The 27,264-nt window shown below is 44.3% G+C and overlaps 1 protein-coding gene across 7 annotated transcripts in view; it reads left to right on the forward strand.

The window, feature by feature from the left end:
• Nucleotides 1–27,264, forward strand: part of TDRD7 (tudor domain containing 7) — a 432,711-nt gene that overhangs the window by 37,031 nt on the left and 368,416 nt on the right. The window lies entirely within an intron of this gene.

The raw sequence follows: 27,264 nt of genomic DNA on the forward strand, positions 1-27,264 counted from the left end.
AAAAATACAGACAAGACAAGGGCGAGGAAAGTACTGGGTGAGAAGGAACAAGGATAGGGGAATTGAGTAGTGGTTAGGAGCCAAAAGCAGTGGTGAAAAGGTGGGTTTTCAGCATAGATTTGAAAACAGGTAGAGATGGAGCTAGGCGTACAGGCTCAGGAAGTCCATTCCAGGCATAAGGTGCTGCGAGGGAAAAGGAACAAAGCCTGGAATTAGCAGTGGAGGAGAAGGGGGACGACGAGAGATTTGTCCAGCTAGCAGAGATTACGAGAGGAATGTAGGGAGAGAGGAGAGGTAAAGAGAGGCTGCAAAATGGATGCATTTAAAGGTCAGTAAGAGAAGCTTGAACTGTACGCGGAAGCGGACAGGGAGCCAGTGAATCGACCTGAGGAGTGGGCTAGTGTGGGTAAAACGATTTTGGGGGGAAATAAGTCGTGCCGCAGAATGTTGGACAGACTGGAGAGGAGAGAGATGGCTGAGCGGAAGACCAGTGAGAAGCAAATTGCAATAATCCAAGCGAGAGGTGACAAGGGTTTGGATAAGGGTTCTGGTAGCGTATTCAGAGAGGAAGGGGCGAATTTTGCTAATGTTGTAGACAAAGAAGTGACAGGTTTTGGCCGTCTGGTGGATGTTAGCAGAAAAGTGGCCTAGTGGTTAGGGTGGTGGACTTTGGTCCTGAGGAACTGAGTTCGATTCCCGGCACAGGCTGCTCCTTGTGACTCTGGGCAAGTCACTTAACCCTCCATTGCCTGCCGCATAGAGCCTGCCATGAGTGGGAAAGCGCGGGGTACAAATGTAACAAAAAAAAAAAAAGGAGAGGGAGGAGTCAAAGATGACTCCTAGGTTGCGAGCAGATGAGACAGGGAGGATGAGGGTGCCATCTACTGAAATAGAGAATGGGGGGGAGGGACGGGGTGGGCTTGGTGGGGAAAAGACAATAAGCTCAGTTTTGGCCATGTTAAGTTTCGGGTGGCGGTGTGACATCCAGGCAGCTATGTCGGTCACAGAAGGCAAAAGTAGAGACTAATAGACGATTCACCACTGGAGACGTGAGTCCAACAGTCTTTATTATATCAGAGATAACGACCCGACACAGACCGTGTTTTGACGCTAAAAAGCGTCTGCATCAGGGGTCAATAAATACACCAAGTAATGAATGCAAAACGAAGAGTCTTATTTGTATATGTGTTGTCAACTCACTGATCACATAGCACCAAACAGAATATGCTGGATACAAACTATCAGAGCATTTTTGTATAATAAAGACTGTTGGACTCACGTCTCCAGTGGTGAATCGTCTATTAGTCTCTACTTTTGCCTTCTGTGATTCGTCATCGTAGAGAACTTTTCCTGTTCTATATTTTGGATTTTGGTATCCAAGCTATGTCGGTCAAACAGGCTGAAACTTTGGCCTGGGTTTCAGCAGTAATGTCAGGTGTGGAGAGGTAGAGCTGAGTGTCGTCGGCATAAAGATGGTACTGGAAACCGTGAGATGAGATCAGAGAGCCCAGGGAAGAAGTGTAAATGGAAAAAAGAAGGGGGCTATGGACAGATCCCTGAGGAACTTTAACTGAGAGTGGGACAGGGGTGGAGGATGATCCACCAGAATATACTCTGAAGGTACTGTAGGAGAGATAAGAGGAGAACCAGGAAAGAACAGAGCCGTGAAGTCCAAATGAGGATAGTGTGACAAGAAGAAGACTATGATTGACAGTGTCAAAAGCAGCGGATAGATCGAGCAGGATAAGGATGGAGTAATGGCCTTTGGATTTGGCGATGAATAGATCATTACAGACTTTAGTGAGCGCTGTTTCAGTCGAATGTAGAGGGCGAAGGCTGGATTGAAGCGGATCAAGGATGGCATGAGAGGAGAGAAAATCTAGGCAGCGGCTGTGAACGGCACACTCAAGTAACTTGGAGAGGAAGGGTAAGAGGGAGATGGGACGGTAGTTGGAAGGACAGGAAGGGTCCAATGATGAGTTTTTGAGGAGCGGTGTGACCACAGCATGTTTGAAGGCATCAGGGACAGTGGCAGTGGAAAGAGAGAGGTTGAGGATGTGACAGATAGAGCCGGGTGATAGTGGGAGAAATGGAGTTAAGTAAGTTGGTGGGAATGGGATCAGAGGGACAGGTAGTGCATTTCGAGGAGGAAAGAAGGTGTGCGATTTCCTCTTCAGTGATATCAGGAAAGGAAGAGAAGGAGGCATTGGTTGGGTGATTAAGGGAGTGGGTTAAGGGAAGAAGAGGAGGCGGCTTGGCAGAGAATCCAAGGTTGATCTTCTGTACCTTGTCATGAAAGTAATCAGCCAGTGATTGAGGAGAGGGGGGGTAGGAGCTGAGGGTAGTTTGAGGAGGGAGTTCAAGGTAGCGAAGAGGCGACGAGGGTTAGAGCCAAGAGAATGTCAGTTGAGTGTAATAGTCTTGCTTGGCGAGGATTAGGGAGGACTGGAAGGAGGTCAGTATAAATTTGAAGTGAATGAAATCGGCATGGGTGCGAGATTTCAGCCAGAGGCGTTCAGCAGAGCGGGCACAGGACCGTAGGTATCAGATACTAGGAGTCAGCCAGGGTTGAGGGTTGGTACGCCTTATGGGACGGTTGGTTTAGGGTGCGAGGGTATCCAGAGCAAAGGAAAGAGTGGAATTGTAGGAGAAGACAGCCTTGTCGACAGACTTGGAGGACAAGATGGAAGAGAGGAGATTAGAGACATGAGGAAAGGGAAGGAGGGTCGACAGCCTGAAAATTTCTGAAAGAAGTGGTAAGCGTCGGGCGGGACTGAGGGGGAAGGTGATCAGATGCTGGTTGGAGAGAGGAAGAGCTGAAGCGCAGAAGCTGGAGGGTAAGCTGATAGAGGAGAGGACATGATCAAGACAGTGACCATTTTGGTGAGTAGGGGTGATGGAGCTCAGCTGGAGATTGTAGGAGGATGTCAGAATGAGAAATTGAGAAGCGTAAGAATCAGATGGGTCATTAGCGTGGATGTTGAAGTCGCCAAGAAGGGAAGGTAGGCAAAAATCTAAACTCAGGGACAGAGCTGTTGTCTGCAGGCAGTCTATCTCTAAAAGGTAGATTCTCTAAAAAGCTGTTAGGTTTGAGGCTGAAGTTTGCTCTCCCCGATAAAGTAGTCACACCCACTAAGTTTGAAATTGTGGGGGAAGGGAGGCAAAAACCTAAACTCAGGGACAGAGCTGTTGTCTGCAGGCAGTCTATCACATGACACATATAGCGTGGAATCATTATGGATAGAAATGCCATGTGTGAAGAGAAGGAGTATTCTTGTAGGGCTGTACTACCATTTGCTTGGACAGAATGAACAGACGGATGAAGACATGTTTACAGAGATTAAGAAAGCTGGCAAATTGGGCAACGCTATAATAATGGGTGATTTCAATTGCCCCGATATTGACTGGATAAACGTTACATCAGGGAATGCCAGAGAGATAAAATTTCTAGATGTAATAAATGACTGCTTCTTGGAGCAACTGGTCCAGGAACCGATGAGAGGGGGAGCCATTTTGGATCTGGTCCTTTGTGATGTGCAGGGCATAGTGCGAGAGTTGGCGGTGTTGGGTCAAATTTGAACTACTATCTGGGATAAACTCGCAAAGGAGATCTACTATAGCTGCATTTCATTTTCAAAAGGGTGACTATAATAAAATGAGGAAATGGTTAAAAAGTAACTAAAAGGATCGTCTGCAAAGGTTAGGACACTAAATCAGGCGTGGACATTATTCAAAAATGCCATCTTGGAAGCACAGTCCAGATTTATTTCATGTATTTTAAAGGTGGAAAGAAGAGAAAACGTCAGCCATCATGGTTAAAAGGTGAAGTAAATGAAGCCATTACAGCCAAAAAATTGTTCTTAAAAGAATGGGAAAAGGACCCAAATGAAGAAAATAAGCCACATAAGCACTGGCAAGTCAGATGAAAAGCATTAATAAAGAAGGCTAAAAGAGAATATGAAGAGAAACTTGCCGCAGAGGCTAAAACTCACAATAACAACTTTTTCAGATATATTAGAAGCAGAAAGCCTGTGAGGAATCCGTGGGACCGTTAGATCACAAAGGAGCAAAAGGGGCGCTCAGGGAGGACAAGCCCATAGAGGAGAAACTGAAACTTCTTCTGTCTTTACAGAAGAAGATGTAAAAGATCTGCCTGTACTGGAAAAGGTTTTGAAGGGTGATGATTCTGAGGAACTAAAAGAAATCTTGATGAACCTGGAAGATGTACTGAGCCAGATTGACAAATTAAAGAGTAGTAAATCACCTGGACCAGATGGCATACATCCAAGGGTATTCAAAGAACCCGAGCATGAAATTGCTGATCTGCTGTTAGTAATATGTAACCTGTCATTAAAATTGTCTGTGGTACCTGAAGTTTGGAGGGTGGCCAATGTGACGCTGATTTTTAAAAAGGGTTCTAGGGGTGATCCGGTAAGCCTGACTTCAGTGGAAACTATTTTAAAGAATAAAATTATAGAACAGGTAGACAAATGGTTTAATGAGACAGAGTCAGCATGGGTTCAGCCAAGGGAATGCTTGTCTCACCAATTTATTTCATTTCTTTGAAGGCGTGAATAAACGTGGATAAAGGTGAGCCGGTGAATGTAGTGTATCTAGATTTTCAGAAATTTTTTGATAAAGTTCCTCATAAGACTCCTGAGAAAATTAGTCATGGGATAGGAGGCATGGTTATGGTGTGGATTGGTTATTGGACAGAAAACAGAGGGTATGATTAAATGGTCATTTCTCTTAATGGAGGAGGGTGAACAGTGGTGTGCCATAGGGATCTGTACTGGGACCGGTGTTATTTAACATATTTATAAATGATATGGAAATCTAAACGAGTGAGGTGATCAAATTTGCAGATGATTCAAAACTATTCAAGGTTGTTAAAACACATGTGGACTGTGAAATATTGCAGGAAGACCTTAGGAAATTGGACACTGGGCATCCAAATGGCAGATGAAATTTAATGTGGTGGTGTACATTGGAAAATTAATTGGAGTCATAGTTACCTGATGCTAGGGTCCACCTTAGGTGTCAGCGCTCAAGAGAAAGATCTGGGTGTTGTTGTAGATAATACGGTGAAATCTTCCACTCAGTGTGCGGTGGCAGCCAAAAAAGCAAACGGGATGCTAGAAATTATTAGAAAAGGGATGGCGAATAAGACTATAATGCCTTTGTATTGCTCCATGGTGCGTCTGCACCTTGAGTAGTTCGTTCAGTTCTGGTCACCGTATCTCGAAAGATATAACTGAATTAGAAAAGGTTCAAAGAAGTGCGACTAAAATGATAAAGGGGATGGAACTCCTCTCATATGAGGAAAGGCTGAAGAGGTTAGGGCTCTTAAGCTTTGAAAAGAGACTGATGAAGGGAGATATAATTGTCTACAAAATTCTAAGTGGTGTAGAACGAGTAGAAGTAAATCGATTTTTTTAAATTCATTCCAAAAGTACAAAGACTAGGGGGCTCTCGAGGAAGTTACATGGAAATACTTTTAAAACAAAGAGGAGGAAATACATTTTTACTGAACGAATAGTTAAGCTCTGGAACTCTTTGCCGGAAGATGTGGTAACAGTGGTTAGCGTATCTTGGATTAAAAAAAGGTTTGGACAAATTCCTGGAGGAGAGGAAAAGTCCATAGTCTGCTATTGAGACAGACATGGGAAGCAACTGCTTGCCCTGAGATTTGTAATATGGAGTGCTGCCACAATTTGGGTTTCTGCCATGTTCTTGTGACCTGGCTTGGCCACTGTTTGGTATGGCCCAGTATGACTACGCTTATGATCTTATGTAATAAGAGATCATCTGCAAATGCTAGTACTTTAAAATTCTGACCTTGAATTGTCGCTCCGCTCAAGCTTTCTGTCTTACAAGTGCTACATAGAAAGGGCTCCACTGTGATAATGAAAAGAAAGGGAGATAATAGGCATCCTTGCCTCGTACCGCAGCACACCGGGAAGAAATCTATTCGGGCACCATTTACCAATAGTATGGCATTGATGTTTGTATAGAGTGTAAGTACCACCTGAGCGAACCACCCTTCCACCCCCACTTAGTTCAACTTCTCAAACAGAAACTTTGAACTCGCGCGTTCAAATGCCCATTCTGCATCTATGCTAGTTACCAATAAGGGCATTTCCTGTTGCTGGCAATAAGATAAGGATAGTGTCAGTTTGTAAATGTTGACTGTCTGCATTTGATAAAGCCCGCCTGATCACTATGGATGATCTTAAGTAGCACCTCTGCGAGTTGTTCAGCTAGAACTCGAGAAAATATTTTTAAATCCACGTTCAGTAAAGAAATGGGGTTGTAGCTACCTGGTTCATTGCATCGCCTTGAGGGTTTTGGTATTAGGCTAATAAGTTCTGTATTTTTGTGCTGGGGAATGTCTTTGCCTCTACTGCCTCCTCATAATAATACACCAGGGGCTGCACTAGTTGGTGCTGTAGCATTTTATAAAACTCCCCTGTATATCCATCTGGACCTGGGACTGAGCCTCTTTTTAGAGTCTTGATAACTGCTTGCACCTCCTTTGTCTGAATAGGTCTGCTCAGGCTGTCTCGTACTGCAGGGGGGAATTGCTGTGGACCTGATTGTCTCAGATAGCTATGGCCTCTGCTGTGTGTTGCACTTCTGCTCTGGGTTGGTATGCTGTTCTGAAGTGTTCTACCAACGCTTTTGCCATTTCTCTCATTTGTAGTATTTGCCCCCCCCCCGCTGGCACTTTCGTGGAGGATATAAATCTATGCCCAGTTCATGATCTCGTTACTCTGGCCAGTAATTTCCCAGCCCTGTTGCCCAATTTGAAAAATTTATGCTGTCTGTATTTGCAGTAATTTTAATGTTCAGTCATCGATATGGGCATTTAATGCTAGGCATGTCACCTGGAGGGTGTCGTAAGCACCTGGATGGGTTCTAGCAATGTAGGTCTCTTTCACTGATTTCATTTTGCATTCAAGAGTAATAATCGCCTGGGCCAAACGCCGCTTCTGTGCGCTGTGAAGAGCCCAGCAGAACTGGAAGGAAAGTCCTTGGGGAAGGACCCTGGAAGGGCAAACAGTATCCAAGGAACTTAAGGGAATACAAACCCCAGCTTCCCTGGAGTAGATCATCCCACTGAGAACGTGGTGGACTACCTCTTCCAGCTGCCCTAGGGTAGAACACCTGGCCCCTCTAAGGAGGCTAGCACTCACTACAATTCCCAAGCTCCCTGGTGTGAGGGCTATGACCTTTTTAGGCAAGCTAATCAAGGGGATTTTTAGAGAGGCAGGAGGGGAGACAGGAGGAGGAACCGATGGAGTGAAAACCCTTAGAGGGAGTTTCTGAGGTTTCCCGAGAGATTGCAGCTGCTGAACCAGAGCCTATGGACATTTCTGCTCTGGCTAAGGTAAAGGGGGAGAAGCTTAAAGGATTTATATCATCTGTGCTCACTAATCAAATACAAATGTGCAAGAAAGATTCCTAGAAAAGAACCCTGGGAGTTAGAGGTGTTTGAGCCACTCAGGGGCTGGCGACATGGACTGGAGTTTATTCCTGAGAAATGAAACCAAACAAGATGCTGAAGCCTGACGAAAATGATAAAGGGGATGGGACGACTTCCCTATGAGGAAAGGCTAAAGCGGCTAGGGCTCTTCAGCTTGGAGAAAAGGCGGCTGAGGGGAGATATGATAGAGGTCTATAAAATAATGAGTGGAGTTGAACGGGTGGATATGAAGTGTCTGTTCATGCTTTCCAAAAATACTAGGACTAGGGGGCATGTGATGAAGCTACAATGTAGTAAATTTAAAACGAATCAGAGAAAAGATTTCTTCACTCAATGTGTAATTAAACTCTGGAATTCGTTGCCAGAGAATGTGGTAAAGGCGGTTAGCTTAGCGGAGTTTAAAAAAGGTTTGGCCGTCTTCCTAAAGGAAAAGTTCATAGACCGTTATTAAATAGACTTGGGGAAAAATCCACTATTTCTGGGTAAGCAGTATAAAATGTTTTGTACATTTTTGGGATCTTGCCGGGTATTTGTGACCTGGATTGGCCACTGTTGGAAACAGGATGCTGGGCTCGATGCACCTTTGGTCTTTCCAGTATGGCAATACTTATGTACTTAAGTGCACCAAGATTACCTCAGATCAGTTGGTCTTAGAGGTTATTTGAAGTGGCTTCAAGCTGGAGTTCGCTCGTGCCCTCCTGGACTTTTTCTGGAATCTCCTTGCAAGATTCCTGCCAAACCTTTGGCAGTTCAGTCCACCCTCATCGAGCTGCTCCAGTTGGAAGTGGTGAGGACAGTTCCACCGGATGAGGTCGGACAGGGCACCTATTCAGTTTATTTTGTAGAGCCAAGAAAGGTAGACTCCTTTTGTCCTGTTCTTGACCTCAAACAGTTCAAGAAAGCCTTGAAAGTGAGATATTTCCATGTGAAGACCCTCTGATCCGTGATGGGGGCGATGCAATCAGGGGAATTTTTGTCATCTCTGAACCTCAAGGAGGTGTACCTTCAGATCCCCATTTGGCTGCCACTTCAGCATTATCTTCGATTTGTGATCCTTGGGAGGCACTATCAGTTTCAAGTTATGCCGTTTGGACTGACAATGGCGCCACGGACCCTCTCTAATGTTATGGTGGTGGTGGCAGCAGTATTTCTGATGAAGGAGGGGATCAGAGTGCATCCCTATCTGGACAACTGGCTCATTTGAGCATCTTCGGTGAAGCAGAGTCTGTGGGTGACAAGCCAAGTAGTCGGACTGCTGTGAGAGCTAGGTTGGGTGGTCAACTTCGAGAATAGGAAATTACAGCCCTTCCAGACACCTTGGGCTACTCCTTTGATATGAGGATGGGGAAGGTTTTCCTTCAGAAAGCACGCAAGTAGAAGCTGTCCATGGAGACAAGACACCACAGAGGTGTCTTGTTTGCTCCAGTTGTCAGCACCGTGTTGGGCTCCATGTCAGCCACCTTGGAGATGCTTTTGTGGGCCCGCTTGCACATGAGGGACCTACAGCTGTCATTGTTGCGCAGGTGGTCTCCCCTGGTTGACAACTATTTCCTCCGGTCTTCCATGGACAGCACATGCCAGGAGCGGGATGCATTGGTGGTTGCACCTCGACAACCTATGGCAGGGGGTGGGGTTGTGGTAATGGTGGATGCCAGACTCGCGAGCTAGGGGGCCATTGCCTGGACAGAATGGAGCAGGGCCTCTAGTTTCTAGTGGAGGTGACATGTTCAATCAACCGCTTGGAGTTGCAGGCGGTGCAGAAAGTGCTGCTTGCTTTCTTCAAGTTCCTGTGGGGCAATGCAGTGGGGGTCCTGTCCAACAATGCAACTGCAGTGGCATACATAAACAAAGAAGGTGGTACCAAAAGTGCCGCTGTGGCACGGGAAGGAGCACACATTGTTGTCGTTCTGAATGTTCATGTGGACTTTGAGCCGCAATCTGTTGGATCCCAGAGAGTGGAAGCTCACTCAGGAGGCCTTCGAGAGTATCACGGACACCTAGGGAGTGCAGGCGATCAATCTGATGGCAACACAGGCCAATGTTAAGGTGCCCCGGTTTTCCATCAGATGACGGGAGGCCAGGGTGGAGGGGCTGGATGTTGTACTACAGCCTTGGCCCTCCATTGCTCTTTTTTTTTTTTTTTTTGAAATATCTTTATTGAAGGACAATGCACTCCAAAAGGATAACAAAACATTGATGCTATACCACTGATCAATAAACAAACCATAAAAACACATGGTATAATCAGAGCGGCTCAAGTATGTTATCCATACCATTGCGCTTCCTTGCGCATCGTCCTCATTTTCTTGTTTTCTCCCTCTAAGTCCCCTTCCCCCCCCCCCCCCCCCCCTTATCCCCCAGGTACTTGGTATTACCTTGGACTTACTATCTCCTAAGCCGTGGAGTTCGTATCTGCTGGGAGGCCCCCCCTTTATCATTCAGCTGAGTATATTTTTGCCAGATTTCCTGATATTTCTTATGTCTGCCCGTAGGCATCAACGTGGCATAGCACTTCTTTCATTGGGTAACTCCTACTGTATTTTTTTGGGTAAAGAGCAACCTCTGCTCATATTTTTTTTTGCATCCCAATCACCACAGTGCTATAAAATCACTTATTCATTTGTTTAAAAGATTACATATACTAGGTGAAAAAAACTGTACACTTATCTCGTGAGTTCTTGCCTCTCTGGCAGAACTGTGTTGCCTTGCTGAAACAATTAGCAATTGCCTTCCCCTGGATCCGCCCGACTCCGCGGGGTTTCAAAACAATTTCCTCAGGGACAAAGGGTTAAGGCTACATAAATCGCTTCTTCTTCTTTATTCTGTCTCAAGCAATCCACAAAACAAGGCAAAACCTGCTTTTACCTTGTGGCTTATAAAGCATCTGCGTCCATGTGAAATCGGAGATCACGTCACTTTTTTCTTTTTTTTCTTTTTTCAACTAGCTTTATGCAAACAGTTACAAAGCTAGCAAACAGACGAAATACCAACAGATGTAGAAGAGCTTTGCAGATCAAATTATGGTGTTCCATTCAACATTGTCATTAAGTCCCAAAGGGTTGATTGTTTTTAAAGTGAAGATCCACCACTGTTCCCGTCTAATCAATGCCGTAGTCCGGTCCATATTATTTGTCCAAGCAGGAATATGGCCAATAATAAACCACCGTAGATCTGCAAATGTATGTTTAAATTGTTCACAATGTGGAACCAGAGGAGCTGTCATGGTTTTTGTAGATAATCTGCTTTTATGTTCTATCAGTCTTACCCTCATATGTCTGATAGTGCGCCCCACATAGAACAAGTGGCAGGGGCACTCAATAATGTAAACTACAAAAGATGTAGTGCAGGTCGTACTATGTCTTAGTAAAAATGTCCTTAACGTTTGTGGATGAGTCCACTGTGTCATAGAATGAGTTTGACTACAAAATTGGCAAGAGCCGCAAGGTTGGTGAATACCTCCCTCTATGCACAAGTTGTTATGTGTAATAGAGGTATGTACTAATCGGTCCCTAAGATTTTTTCCTCGAGTATAAGCAATGCATGGCTGTTCCAAAAAAATATTATGGAAAGTTAACACCTGCCAATGTTTGTTAATAATTTGGGCGATTTGAGGAGCCATAGTAGAAAAACCCAACACACATACCATCCTGTTTAAAGGTTCCTTAGGTTTATCAATAAGCAATAATGATCTCTGAGCGAACCACGCTCGTTTATATGCTTGTCTGATACAATTCTCAGGGTATCCTCGACACCGTAATTTATCCATTAATAAGGCAGCTTGATGTTTAAAGGATATATCAGTGGTACATATTTTCCGTAAACGTAAAAACTGGCCTATTGGTAAAGACCATTTTAACCTATGAGGATGATGACTATTGAACTGCAATAGAGTGTTTCTATCCGTGGGCTTGTGATAAACTGTGGTCTGTAAAGTGCCATTTGCCTTAATAATTTCTGTGTCCAGAAATCTAGCATGTTGTCTATGTTTATTCATAGTAAATTTCAAATGGACATCTTTGCTATTCAACCAGTCAAAAAACTGATTTAGATGACTCTCAGAAGATGTCCAAATAAAAAAGATATCATCTATGAATCTACCCCAGTATAAAATATAGGTAGTCCACTGTGAGGCATATAAATTCATTTCCTCAAAGTCACTGACATACAAATTAGCAATGCTAGGGGCTGCTGCCGTACCCATAGCTACTCCAGTGATTTGTAGAAAAAATGTTGACTGAAATTCAAAATAGTTATATTTCAAGACAAGAGTCGCCAAAGAATGCAGGAAAGAAGATGGTATGCGTTCAGTAGTGGAGCGCCTGGCCAACGTATTTCTTACAATGTTAAGAGCCAAATCCTGGGGGATATTTGAATACAACGATTCGATGTCTAGAGTAACTAAAAATGTGTCCTCAGAAATGTCCTTTATCTCAGATAATTGACGCAAAAAGTGGGCTGTATCACGAATATAAGACCTAGCCAAAATAACATAGGGCTGTAAAAAATGATCCAAAAACTTTGACAAGGGTTCCAGTACAGTACCGCATAGGGACACGATAGGGCGTCCCGGGGGTTTGTTTAGATCTTTATGAATCTTGGGAACCGTATAAAATACTGGGTTCCTAGGGTTAATGACTTTCAAAAAGCGTGATTCTGCCTTTGTGAGAAAGCCATTTCGTGTAGCTTGGTCTACAATGTCAACAATTCTCATAAATAACTCTGGACCTGGATCTTGTGGTAACCGTTGATAATATCTAACATCAAGAAGTTGTCGAAAAACCTCCTCCATGTACGTATTCTTGTCCTGGATCACCACTGACCCGCCCTTATCTGCAGGACGGATGACAATTTTAGAATCCTTGGATAAGACCTCCAATTCCTGTCGTTCTACTTTTGTCAAATTGTCATACCGTCTTCTATGTTGTCCATACATGCGTTCAGTTGTTTCTAATTTTTCCACATCTCTGAGTACTAAAGCTTTAAACATCGCAATGTGGGTATCCATCGGGCCCGGGGGAATCCAGCGGGATTTAGGTCGGAATAAGGACTCATCGTTATATAATGAATTCTGCTGAGAAAAAAATAGTTTAACCTGTAAATTTCTAAAAATTCTAGCTAGGTCAATCCTGGTTGAAAAAGCGTTATGTGATATGGTAGGCACAAACGAGAGCCCTCTCTCCAACACCTGCATTTGTGTAGGAGTGAGGGGTCTTTGAGAAATGTTAATTACGTTTGATTCCTTAAATGGCTGGATCGTGTTACCGGGCCCTGCGTTCCTAAAAAAGCTGGAACAGGCGATATCGTCGGTGGATTCATATTAGATTGTATCATTTGTGAAGACGGTATGACAATTTGACAAAAGTAGAACGACAGGAATTGGAGGTCTTATCCAAGGATTCTAAAATTGTCATCCGTCCTGCAGATAAGGGCGGGTCAGTGGTGATCCAGGACAAGAATACGTACATGGAGGAGGTTTTTCGACAACTTCTTGATGTTAGATATTATCAACGGTTACCACAAGATCCAGGTCCAGAGTTATTTATGAGAATTGTTGACATTGTAGACCAAGCTACACGAAATGGCTTTCTCACAAAGGCAGAATCACGCTTTTTGAAAGTCATTAACCCTAGGAACCCAGTATTTTATACGGTTCCCAAGATTCATAAAGATCTAAACAAACCCCCGGGACGCCCTATCGTGTCCCTATGCGGTACTGTACTGGAACCCTTGTCAAAGTTTTTGGATCATTTTTTACAGCCCTATGTTATTTTGGCTAGGTCTTATATTCGTGATACAGCCCACTTTTTGCGTCAATTATCTGAGATAAAGGACATTTCTGAGGACACATTTTTAGTTACTCTAGACATCGAATCGTTGTATTCAAATATCCCCCAGGATTTGGCTCTTAACATTGTAAGAAATACGTTGGCCAGGCGCTCCACTACTGAACGCATACCATCTTCTTTCCTGCATTCTTTGGCGACTCTTGTCTTGAAATATAACTATTTTGAATTTCAGTCAACATTTTTTCTACAAATCACTGGAGTAGCTATGGGTACGGCAGCAGCCCCTAGCATTGCTAATTTGTATGTCAGTGACTTTGAGGAAATGAATTTATATGCCTCACAGTGGACTACCTATATTTTATACTGGGGTAGATTCATAGATGATATCTTTTTTATTTGGACATCTTCTGAGAGTCATCTAAATCAGTTTTTTGACTGGTTGAATAGCAAAGATGTCCATTTGAAATTTACTATGAATAAACATAGACAACATGCTAGATTTCTGGACACAGAAATTATTAAGGCAAATGGCACTTTACAGACCACAGTTTATCACAAGCCCACGGATAGAAACACTCTATTGCAGTTCAATAGTCATCATCCTCATAGGTTAAAATGGTCTTTACCAATAGGCCAGTTTTTACGTTTACGGAAAATATGTACCACTGATATATCCTTTAAACATCAAGCTGCCTTATTAATGGATAAATTACGGTGTCGAGGATACCCTGAGAATTGTATCAGACAAGCATATAAACGAGCGTGGTTCGCTCAGAGATCATTATTGCTTATTGATAAACCTAAGGAACCTTTAAACAGGATGGTATGTGTGTTGGGTTTTTCTACTATGGCTCCTCAAATCGCCCAAATTATTAACAAACATTGGCAGGTGTTAACTTTCCATAATATTTTTTTGGAACAGCCATGCATTGCTTATACTCGAGGAAAAAATCTTAGGGACCGATTAGTACATACCTCTATTACACATAACAACTTGTGCATAGAGGGAGGTATTCACCAACCTTGCGGCTCTTGCCAATTTTGTAGTCAAACTCATTCTATGACACAGTGGACTCATCCACAAACGTTAAGGACATTTTTACTAAGACATAGTACGACCTGCACTACATCTTTTGTAGTTTACATTATTGAGTGCCCCTGCCACTTGTTCTATGTGGGGCGCACTATCAGACATATGAGGGTAAGACTGATAGAACATAAAAGCAGATTATCTACAAAAACCATGACAGCTCCTCTGGTTCCACATTGTGAACAATTTAAACATACATTTGCAGATCTACGGTGGTTTATTATTGACCATATTCCTGCTTGGACAAATAATATGGACCGGACTACGGCATTGATTAGACGGGAACAGTGGTGGATCTTCACTTTAAAAACAATCAACCCTTTGGGACTTAATGACAATGTTGAATGGAACACCATAATTTGATCTGCAAAGCTCTTCTACATCTGTTGGTATTTCGTCTGTTTGCTAGCTTTGTAACTGTTTGCATAAAGCTAGTTGAAAAAAGAAAAAAAGAAAAAAGTGACGTGATCTCCGATTTCACATGGACGCAGATGCTTTATAAGCCACAAGGTAAAAGCAGGTTTTGCCTTGTTTTGTGGATTGCTTGAGACAGAATAAAGAAGAAGAAGCGATTTATGTAGCCTTAACCCTTTGTCCCTGAGGAAATTGTTTTGAAACCTCGCGGAGTCGGGCGGATCCAGGGGAAGGCAATTGCTAATTGTTTCAGCAAGGCAACACAGTTCTGCCAGAGAGGCAAGAACTCACGAGATAAGTGTACAGTTTTTTTCACCTAGTATATGTAATCTTTTAAACAAATGAATAAGTGATTTTATAGCACTGTGGTGATTGGGATGCAAAAAAAAATATGAGCAGAGGTTGCTCTTTACCCAAAAAAATACAGTAGGAGTTACCCAATGAAAGAAGTGCTATGCCACGTTGTAGCAGCATTATTGACTGCAGTCACGGTGGTTTATATCTGAGGGTACTCTACACATAAAAATTATTGATCACATACGGGTGAAATAACTGTTTGTTACTACACTTACTCGCAGTAGGTGGCTTTTGAGTCCTGGTTTGTGTTTATTAGCAGTTGAATGTTACCAGAGACATTGATATTGTGAACTCGTTTTCTGCCCGTAGGCATCAGCATATATTGTAATTCGACCCACTCTGCCATTTCTTTCATCAATTGATGCCATGTCTGATTTGGCGGCAGCATTGACTCTGCCCAAAACTGCAAGATACATTTTTTTTACTAAAAGAGATGCCAAAAGAACAAATCGACTCTGTGCTTCCAATAATCCTGCTTCCCTTAGCTGTGCCATTCCCCCCCAGTAACAAAACTCTAAAGGACCATTCAGACTGCTTTCCTATGACTTTTCCCATGACTTCCAAGGAGTGAGTCCACAGTTCCGCTAGGGCCGGGCACTCCATGAAAGTATGTATAAGTGTGCCTACCTCCCCCTGACACTTTGTGCACCCTTCATCTTCCCACAGCCCCATCTTCTTCCCTCGCTGTCGGTTGATATACACCCTATGCAGTATGCGAAATTGGATGTCTTGCAATGCTGCATTAGGAGTAACCCTGGAAATGTTCTCGAATGCTTTCCCCAGCCACTCCTGCGTTATTTCCCCAGTATTTTGCTCCACCCTTCTGCCAGTGGACCCAGAGGCCCTATGTTCTTGTGTTCAAGTATACTCTGGTACCATTGGGAGAGTCTGTTAGAACACTCCGGCATCCCTAGAAACACTTGTCTAAAACTGTAAAGTGTATTGAGGAGTCCGCTGCCCTTGCCAGTTTATGATAGTAATCTCGCACCTGTAAGAACTGAAAAAATTGTTTGTGAGAGTTTCCACGTGTTCCTCACTTACTCAAATGCTGGGAAGGCCTGGTTGCCTAGTTCCATCAGCTGCCCTATGTATCTTCACCCTCCCTCTGTCCACATATCGAAATGGGTTCGCCCCACTCACGCGGGGAAATCCGGGTTATCTGTCAATGAGAAGAATGGGTACCCCTTTCTCGCCCCTCCTTTCACCCCCTCCACCATCTCCATGCTTTCCTCAGGGCAGCCACAAAGGGATTTCTCCTCAGTCACCCTCCGCGCTTACCTTTACAGCCCCCCCAGTACTGAGAATACATCTAAGGAGTACACCAGATCTGCTAGAACTCTGTCATAGCATATTTTGCAGCTCTCGTGTGACACACTCATGGAGCCAGCACATCAATGTTGCCAAGTTGTACAATCTAAGATCCGGAAGCCTTACTCCGCCATCCCTCCTCATCTGCACCAATTTGATAAATACAATTCTGGGGCGTTTATTACGCCAAATGAATGAGCCAATAGCACTTTGATATAGCTCCTCCTCCCTTTTTGCCAACCATAAGGGCACCATCTGCAGTGGGTAAAGCAATTTGGGGAGTAGTACCATCTTGACCAGCGCTATTTGGCCTCTAAAACTAATCAGGAGGTCATTCCACTGTAAACATATCTTCCGCACCATCTCTACCTTCTGTATAACGTTTTTCCTGTACTTCCATTCATAATCTGAGCTCAGAAATACCCCCAGATACCTTATCCCTGTACTTGCCCACAACAGCGGAAAATCCTCCAACGTTGTACTGAGGCATGGGGTAGACACCGCCAAAGCTTCTGATTTCCCAAAGTTGATTTGTAATCCTGCAAGCGCCCCAAATTCCTCAATTCCCATCACAGCTGGCAGCGATTCCCTTGCATTTCCCAGTAATAGTAGCATATCGTCTGCAAACATATTTACCCGATATTCAAGGCCTCCCATATGTATACCTTGTATCTTCCCATACTGTCTTATTTTAGCAGCTGGCAGCTCTAAGGTTAACACAAATAACAGGGGGGATAACGGGCACCCCTGACGGGTCCCCCGCCCCAGCGGTATATTTGTTGTAAGACTCTCATTTATCATCAACTGAGCAGTTGGATTGCTATACAGTACTCGCACCCAGTCCAGAAAGGCCCCTCTGATACCATACCGCTGTAACACCCCAAAAAAGGTATGGCCACAATACTTTATCAAAGGCCTTTTTGGCATCCAGGCTGGCTATAATTGCATCTCCTTGCCTATATCTGCCTTCCCTAAGTATTCGGCATACTTTCAGAATGTTTGCAGAGGCAAACCTGCCTTTCATGAATCCTACTTGATCCGCGTGTACCAAAAGTGGCAATAGCGCCCCTAACCTTGCAGCAAGCACGCTAGCCAAAATTTTTAGATCTTGGTTTATAAGTGATATAGGTCTGTAAGATCCCACCTTTTCTGTGTCCCTCCCTGGTTTTGGCAGTACCATTATGTACGCGTGATTCAATGTCGGCCCCATTATCTGGGATTCCCGAATATCATCACACATACCTACAAACACTGGTGTACAGAGATCCTGCAGTATTTTATAAAATTCTGACCCCAATCCATCCGGACCGGGGGCTTTAGCTAATTTCAACTGTTTTATCACCCCTTATACTTCCTTTCCTGTTATGGATGCACTAAGAATTGCCACCTGGTTTGAGAGTGCAGGTGAAAGGGGATCCAGGAAGGCAGGAAGAAAGGGGGTACAGGGAGCCGGGGAATCCCAACGGGGCAGATTTCATGTGCACAACACCCACATTCAGAAAGCTGGGCTACCGGAGGCAGAGAGGTTGGCTGGGTTAAGGAAGAAGGGGAGGAACTACCAGTCCCAGAATCCTTCTTTTCCCCATCCGGCTGTGCAAGAGTTAGGGGAGGAGATAGAAGATTGGGAAATGATCTCTGAGGAAGGTGATGAGGGCCAGCTGGGAGAGATTGGGGGCGGGGGAAGTTGAAGAGGAGGATAAAATGGAGATTACTGAAGGACTAGGGGAGGAACAGATGGAGATTGGAGCCCTGGCTCAAACCCAAAAAGCTGCTGTAAGAGGGTGGCTAGCTGTACCTTGGAGAGACTGGTGGAAGACCGGAGGAGAGAGGCTGTGGCACTGGGGGAAATCTCTGCTAAAGAGGAAACAGGTGCAGCCTGTGGGAGAGAAAGAGAGCTGGGCACAATTGAAACCCCAGCCTGAACCAGGTGGGAATAAAGCTGTGTAACCGTGCTGTAAGAAGGTGCAAGAAAGACTGTGTAAACTGTTTCATACTAAAAAGGTCTGGGCTGCAACCTACCAAGCTATTTGGTTTTTCCCTCTGATAATGTACTGTTCCCTAAGTGAAGTAATCTGAGCTAAAGTGACTATTTTTGAACCTGAGTTTGAAGTTATATGGACTGTTTTTGAACCTGAATTTGACTGTGTTGAACCTGAATTGTGCTCTGGGCTGCTAGCCTAACAACCTGGAGTGAAGGGTGTTTTGTTGATTTGAAGCAAGAAAATAAAAGCTCTTACTTATAAACATTGGGCTTTGAATGTGCCTCTGTGAAAGGAACGGAGGGAGGAGGAAGTCCTGGGAGTTCACAGGGCCTGGAGTCAAGGCTCAGAGGAGCCAGATTGCTGTGGAGTGAAGACAACAGTCGTGTGGAGGAAGAGGCAGCTAAGCAGGGTCGAGTCTGGCTGGGTCCTGGATGGGCGACCCAGCTACACTGGTCTAACGCTAATCTCGGATGTCTCAAATTCTGAAAGAACTCTTCACATCTTTGGCTGGAGAAGTCTCCCCTGTCATATAAAGCCTCATAGAACCGTGTGAATTCTCCCTGTATCCCTTTCTGTGCAGTGATGCTTTCTCCTTTTGTCCCCTTCAGTTTTACTATATATGTTTTCCCCGCACGTTGCCTGACCAAAGAGGCCAGCAACTTCCCAGTCTTATTCCCCCATCTATGTAAGCCATATTTGTACAGCTTAATGCTATATACTGCCCGCTCATTAAGCATACCCTGCATATCTTTCTTACACTCCATATATAGGCGTCTGTTCTCTTCCACTGGCCTCGCTATAAACTTTCAACGAGCCTCTCCCAGCCTTCGCCCCATGCTTACCACTGCTTGGTCCCGTTTTTTCCGCGAGGCTGCCACATACTCTATTTTCCCTCTTAGAACTGCCTTTGCAGCTTCCCAGTACATCCTTGGGCCTACGTCGTTCACAGGATTCTCTGCTACATAGTCCTTTCACGCCCCTTTCAGATATTCCTTAAACTCTATACTCTGTGGTATGAGGCGGGATTCATGCGCCAACGACTTGGCCTTGCGTTGACATTCCATTCCACATCAACCCAAACTGGCGCGTGGTCCGAGATCTCCGCTGCCCCAATTGTCGCTCCTTGTGTCTTACCCCACACTGCTCCTGACACTAAGATATAATCCAAACGAGCATGAGCCCTATATGGGTGAGAAAAAAAAGGTAAAATTGCTCTCCTCTTTGTGGAGCAGTCGCCACGCATCTGCCAGTGCCAATTCCTCACTCAGATAGTTAACTCCCTTCTTACTATGGCCCCTCAAGGGCTGCCTAGGGGGTTGACAGTCAATAGATGGATCACTGACAAAGTTAAAATCCCCCCCCCCCCCCCCCCCCCCACTATTAAAGGACAATCATCTTTCATTGCTAATTTGGAATGAAGGTGAGTGAAAAAGTGGTGTGAGTATGTGTTTGGTGCATAGAGACTACAAAGTGCTATTTTTACTCCCTGCAAGGTACCCTTCACTATCACCCATCTTCCCTCCGGATCCTGCATAATTTCCTCTAGTGTAAATGCCAAGGCCTTTCTTATCAGCACTGCTACTCCTCTCTGTCGATCATTAAAGGATGCAAAGTAAACTTCGCCCACCCAATCCCTACGCAGCTTAGCATGTTCTGTCTTATCTAAATGGGTTTCCTGGAGTAATGCTATATCAGTTTTTTGTCTTTTCAAATATTGTAAGAGCCTCGTTCTATTAACAGGAGAGTGAATCCCATCCACATTAAGAGTCATGAGCCTTAGAGTCGCCGCCGCCGTATCTCAGTCTGTGTCTGTCCCCTCTCAATTGTTTCCTGTTTGTTCCATATAGGCGAGAAGGCCTCCCAGCCAAATCTCCCCACCCGTCTCCATGCCCCCCACATCCTCTCCTCCCATTTCTAGAAGTTACCATTCCTAGTACCTGGATCTCCCTCCCTGCCCCGCCCCTTCCCTCCCCCACCCCTTATGTGCTCCTTCCCACTCCCCTTCCCTCTGTCAACTTCCTTTCCCCTCCCACCCTCCTAATACTTCCCCTCACACATCCTCCACTACCGTTCTTCCCTCCCCCCGCTCCGCCCTTTCTATAGTTCAGCCATCCCCACCCAGCCTCCCACTCTACACAACAGCCACTCCCCATACACTCCCAACTTCAACTGTTTCTTCTCTGCCATTGGGTTATGTCATCACCATATCTTAAACCAAGCATTTATCGCTAGTCGAACATCAGGGGGGTCCCCGCTCTCTTCATATCATAAAACATAATAACGTTCATTACTTGCTCACATTACTGGGGACCTCCCTCCTGTCCCCCAAATTTGAGGCCCAACTTCCCATTCCTCCCATTACTTCCCCGACCTTTGGGGAAGCCCCCCTACCACATACCTTGTTTATAACAAACTTTTTTTTTTCAATTTTTATTTATAACCATTTACATTTTTACAAGTGATAAAACAACTTGCTGGAAATACAGAGAAAGTAATATGTAGGAATTATTTCAGTCAGGTAATTCTATTCTCTTCCTTAGACCACTAAATAGAGAGAGTGAAACAAGATAAGTAGATAAACAGTAAACAGAAAAATAACCCGTGGTATTAACCTGTTTATCCCCAGATATTACTCGTCTAATTCATTATTCCACATTGATCATCTGGTTGGCTTCTTCAAGGCCAATACGGTGTATAGTCAAATCATTTCATTGAAAACATACTTATTGTCCAATATTAGTTAAAAATAATACATCTGATTACATTCTTTCTCTTTTAAAAACCAGAAGTTATTTAACAATACCTATACTTAAGTCTCTAATTCAAATTCCACTGATTAAAGTAATCCCAGTTTTCACAGGCTTCACTCCTTTTAAAGTAATAATTTGAGGAAATATTTCTGAGGAAAACTTTAGGAGTCGTACCCGGAACTCTGGGAAAAACAATCTCTATTAATCATCAGTTTAACTTAACCATTTTGGCTTCTAATTGTTCTGCCAATACTCCAACATCTGACCCTCGTTTTTAAACTTCTCCACATGTCATCAATCTGAGTCTTAAGTTCAAAGTTCGGTCCAATTTCTCTAAGTCCTTTGTCTCCATGTCAGATGTCCATTGTCTCCTTTGAGTACCATGTCCAAGCAATTTAGCTTTCTTTCTCTCTCTCAGATCATTGCTCAAACTCTTTCTCTTCAGATTCAACAATGCGGCAATTGCTTTTTTCTGGGGTGCCTCTCTTAGCCGCTACCGTCTAGGTAACTCGGTCTGTTACTTTCCCAGCTGTTCAGCTCTGGGGTTCACAGGCCCACTCTCTCGGCACCCCATCCATTATGTTAGTTTATTTCCTCGCCCATCTTCCTTCTTACGATTCCAATATTTAATATTTCTCAGTGGCTAGAATATCCAGATGCTTCCTATTTGTTCAGTTACTCCTCCGGCTATACGCTGCTCATTTCGGGGCTTCTTCCTTCGCTAGCACCTTTAAATCTTGTTCATGAATGTTTTAAGTTCCAGGGGATCAGTAAAGAACAGTGTCTTATTTTCATGAGTTACACGCACCTTTGCTGGATATAATAACGCAAAGCGTATCCCCTTGTCATGGAGCACCTTGCAATGTTGTCCCATTCACCGCCTCTGTTCTGCTACCTGGGCCGAATAGTCCTGGAACAAAAGGATACATGCCCCCTTATATTCCACAGACTTAGCCACTCTGTATGCTTGCATCAACCTTTTTGTCAGCATAATCCAGAATTTTAGCTAAGACTGGTCTCGGGCGCTGATCTACCTCTCTGACCGCTCCCACTCGGTGGACTCGTTCCACTCACAGCTGGCCCTGCTGATTCTTCATCTTTTAATATTCCAGCAGCCATCTTGCAACAAAATCTCTTAGGGTCCCGGTCCTGCGCCGTCTCTGGGAGTCCGATGATCCTAATATGGACATAATATTCCATTATGGAATCCTGGGCTAATGCATTTAAATTTAAACTCAATAAGGATAAAACTCATTGCATTGTTTTTTCTTCCAAACATAACAAGTCTCTCCCTACAGCTCTGGTTACTCCTGCCACTACTCTCCCAATCTCGAACAGCTTGAAAATTCTTGGGGTCACGCTGGACAGCCAACTGTCACTTGATTGTCACGTTAAGCAAATCACGAAGAAAATGTTCTTCTCTTTGTGGTGGAAGCTTAAACGCATCAAACAGCTTCTGCCTAAGGATATTTTTCGAACCCTGATTCACCCTTTGGTCTTAAGTCATATCGACTACTGCAGTGGCATTTTTGCTGGTTGTACACACTATATTCTGAAGAAGCTCCAGACGATTCAAAACACCGCAGCCAGACTGTTTTTTGGTAAGTCTCGCTTTGACAGTGCGCAGCCTCTTCGTATGAAACTCCACTGGCTTCCCATTAAGGACCGTATTGATTTCAAGATCTGTGCCTTAACTCACAAGATCATTTACGGTGAAGTACATGTGTGATTTGATCGATTTTTGCCGTTGAGAAATTCCTTGGTGACATCTCAAACTTATCTTAATCTGCACTCTCCTTAATGCAGGCATCTAAAATATAAGACAGTCTATGCCTCTTCCTTCGCATTCATCAGTCCGCGAACCTGGAATGCTTTGCCGAGACTTTTGAAAGAGTCCACGGATCATCAAACTTTTTAAAAAAATGCCAAAAACTTATTTGTTAAACAGCATTGTTGACTTCGGGGTAGGCTTTGTTAAACACTCTTATTCTTTTCCCATTTTGTTAGTTTATCCACTCTTTTCCCTTCTGTCAGCTTCTCTTATCTTGCCAATTTTTGCTATTGTATAATGTAATTTTATTGTAGCTTTGTTAGCCACATTGAGCCTGCATAAGCTGGGAAAATGTGGGATACAAGTGGACCAATAAATAAATAAATAATATTGCTGCGCCGACGTCTATTCTCTAAGTCATCAGTAAGTTGTACCAGTTTCTGCGTCAGCGTCTCCACTGCAACCATTCTGCCGTTGGTTGCCTCCGTCCTGTCTTCTTGTCGGCTTATATGTTCTTCCGCCTGTTGAAGACGCGTGGCTTGCCTTTCCAAATTTTCATTTATGGTGTCTACTGAAGTTCGCAGTTTCGATAATCGGTCATCCAGGACCGTTGTAAGTTGCCTTGTTACCTCTTGAATAGCCTCGTCTTCTAACGTTACTACTGAAGTTGGAGCAGTTACCGACGCCATCTTAGAGGGTGAGGCTGTGACACGATCCCGGAGAGGTGGCGTTTTCGCCGGCATAGCACTGCGCCTTGGGTCTTAGATTTCTTCCCCGATGCCAGCGCTTCTGCCCCCGTCTGCTCGCTTGTAACTCAGCTCGGTGGGGTAGGAAAAACTTGGTCAATTAGCTGATAATGCCATCATATGAAGCCCCAACTTCCCATTCCTCCCCTTCCCCGACCTTTGGGGAAGCCCCCCCTACCACATACCTTGTTTATAACAAACTTTTAAATAGTTTAACTTTAACCATTTTGGCTTCTAATTGTTCTGCCAATACTCCAACATCGGACCCCCTTACGGACGTCCACTCAGCCTGCCGGCATCACGTGACCCCCAGTGCTCTTTTTTGTCTTTCCACCCTGGCTTATGATTAGAAGGCTTCTGGGTCTCATTGCTCGACATCCAGGGCTGGTGGACCTGGTTGTGCCAGACTGGCCTTGGTGACTGTGGTATACAGCCCTTGTGCGACTCCTGCTTGATCGCCCGCTTTGCTTGCCAGGTGACCAGGGGCCCCCGATACAGGGACCCATCCTCATGGAGGATCCCTCTCCCTTTGGTCTTACGGCCTGGCTCTTGAGAGGTCGGAGTTGAGAAGGAAGGGGTATCCGGACATGGTGATTACGATACTTCTTCTGAAGAGGAAGAAGTAGACCATAATCACTTATGTGAGGATCTGGAGGACATTCGAGTCCTGGTGCGGATTGCTGGGTATGGTCCCTGCTGTGTCTTCATTGTCCCACATCTTTTTCTTGCAGGCAGGGCTGGAGAAGGGTCTGGCACGGCTTTTTGAAGGTGCAAGTAGCGTCTCTGGCTTGTTTCCGTGGATGCCTCCAGAGCACTTCACTGGCAGCACATCCGGCATTGGTCTGGTTTCTGCTGGTGGGGGGAGAGGGTTTAACCATCTGCACCCACTCAGGTGGCCGGTTTTCCTTGAGTGGCACATCAGTGTTGTTACAGGCTTTCCAGTGGTTGCCATTTGAGCCTTTAGAGAATGTTTCCCTTTTGATCTTGAAAGCAATGTGGCCATCACGTCCACCTTTGGGGTCTCAGAATTAAAGGCCCTTTCATGCAGGGATCCATTCCTCCATTCCTGAGAGGATTATTCGGATGACTTCTGGGTGCTTCGATGTCTGGACGTTAGGCGGGTGTCTCTCAGATGTATATGGAAGTCATCGATGATTTTCGTTGTTTTTGTGCTGTTTGTGGCCCAGCGGAAGGGGCAATAGGCCTTTAAGGTGACTGTTGTATGCTGGCTGAAGGAGGCCATTTCGGCAGCGTACCTGCTGGTGGGAAGTCTCCGCTACCTTTACTGAGAGCACACTCCACCTGCGCTCAGGTGACATCTTTTGCAGAGGCTCAGGCTGTTTCGATAGATGATATTTGTAGATTGGCTACATGGGCTTCCGTGTATACCTTTGCGAGACAGATTGGATGTTATAGCGAGGCAGGATGTGGCCTTTGGGATACTGTGTGCTAGAGGCTGGGACTGTGTGGTCTCGCCCTACTTGAGGACTACTTTGTTACATCCCACAAGTTTTTGGATCTGATGGATTCTATATAAGGGAAAATTTAGTTCTTAGCTGTTAATTTTATTTATTTATTTGTTGCATTTGTATCCCACCTTATCCCACCTCTTTGCAGGCTCAAAGTGGCTTACAATACATCATCTTACAATACATCATGAGTAGTGGAAGAATGTTAGTAAATAAACATTTAGTATTGCAGGGTTTTGGTCAGCATGATGATAATAAAACAAAGTAATAGTATACAAGCAGATATTAAGAGACAATTCTGAATATAAATGGGCGAGTTGTGCATATTCACATTGGTTGATCTTTGTGGTAGGCTTTATTAAAGAGATGGGTCTTCAGTAATGAGCGGAAGTTTGTTCTTTCGTGAATAGATTTCAAGCTGCGCGGCAGTGCATTCCATAACTGCGTGCTCAGGTAGGTGAAGTTTGACGCATGCATTAGTTTGTAGTTCATTCCTTTGCAGCTGGGGCTGGGGAAGTGCAGATCAAGGAATGTGCGGGATGATCTTTTGGCATTCCTAGGTGGTAAGTCAATCAGGTCTGACATGTAAGTTGGTGCGTCTCTATGGATAATTTTATGAACTAGTGAGCATACCTTGAACGCGATACGTTCCTTAAGTGGGAGCCAGTGTAATTTTTCTCGCAAGGGCTTGGCACTTTTAAATTTTGGTTTGCCAAATATAAGTCTAGCTGCAGTGTTCTGGGCTGTTTGGAGTTGCTTGATTATTTGTTCTTTGCAGCCAGCATATAGTGCGTTGCAATAGTCTAGATGACTGAGCACCATTGATTGTACCAGGTTGTTGAAAACACTCCTTGGGAAGAAAGGTCGTATTCTTTTTAATTTCCACATTGAGTGGAACATCTTCTTGGTTGTATTTTTCGCGTGGTTCTCTAGTGTTAGGTGTCGATCAATGGTAACTCCAAGAATTTTTAGGGTTTCTGAGACAGGAAGGTTTAGGGTTGGTGTGTTAATGGCGGTGAATTCTTTCTTGTTGTGTTGGGAGGTGAGTATTAGGCATTGGGTCTTTTCTGCATTGAGTTTTAGCTGAAATGCGTCCGCCCAGGAATACAAGATATTGAGACTTTGGTTGATGTCATTGGAAATTTCTTTTAGGTCTTGTTTGAATGGGATGTAGATCGTTACGTCATCTGCATAAATGTATGGATTAAGGTTTTGATTTGATAGTAATTTTGCCAGGGGTATCATCATTAAATTGAATAGAGTTGGTGAGAGGGGGGGGGGGATCCTTGTGGTACTCCGCATTCAGGTACCCATGCGGCTGAAATAGTCGAGTTAGATGTTACTTGGTGTGATCTTGTGGTTAGGAATCCCTTGAACCAATTGAGGACGTTGCCTCCGATTCCGAAGAATTTGTCCAGAAAGATAAATACAGAGACCCGCCCTATGTTCTGCACTTGTTTCTGGACATTCTACCTCTAGGTGGAGAATCGTGACGGAGGCAGGATGCAGTCTGACAGACGAAGATGAAAAAAGGGAGGCAGTGACTTCTCTATGGCAAAATTGGTGATTGCCTGCTTGGTGTTTGAGAGAGCAGGATTGAAAAAACTTTTTTTGCAGAGCAGTCACACTGGCTGTGTGCCATGTTTGGACCTCTGCAGGGTGTACTGCTATGGATTTACAGCCTGCTTCACTAACACAGACTACTCAGTAATTACTGAGGATTCTTTTGGATTCATATTAGGTAAATGAGACCTTTTTATTAGAGGTTCTAAAATCTACAATGAGTAAGATATATACAATGATTAAATCATCTAACTAAAAGAAAGCTGTAGGACAGATATATATAAAATATTATACATACAACATCACTGGTCAGGAATTTCAGGCCCTTATCTCATCAGCTGGGAGGCCCGTTGCTGCGAAAGCCGGAAGCCTCTTTATAACCAGGAACAGTCTTTCTGTGCGATGCGTCCACCCACAGATGAGCCTCAGAGCTCTGCTGCAACAAGTCACCCTTTTTATTAAGGTAAAGCTTATTTTCAGAGCCAAGGAAAATTTACAGGAATGTACATGAGGATGCAGTCACACGCTCTCGGTTCAGGTAA

This window comes from Microcaecilia unicolor, chromosome 2, assembly GCF_901765095.1.
Source record: "Microcaecilia unicolor chromosome 2, aMicUni1.1, whole genome shotgun sequence".
Classification (NCBI taxonomy): Eukaryota; Metazoa; Chordata; class Amphibia; order Gymnophiona; family Siphonopidae; genus Microcaecilia; species Microcaecilia unicolor.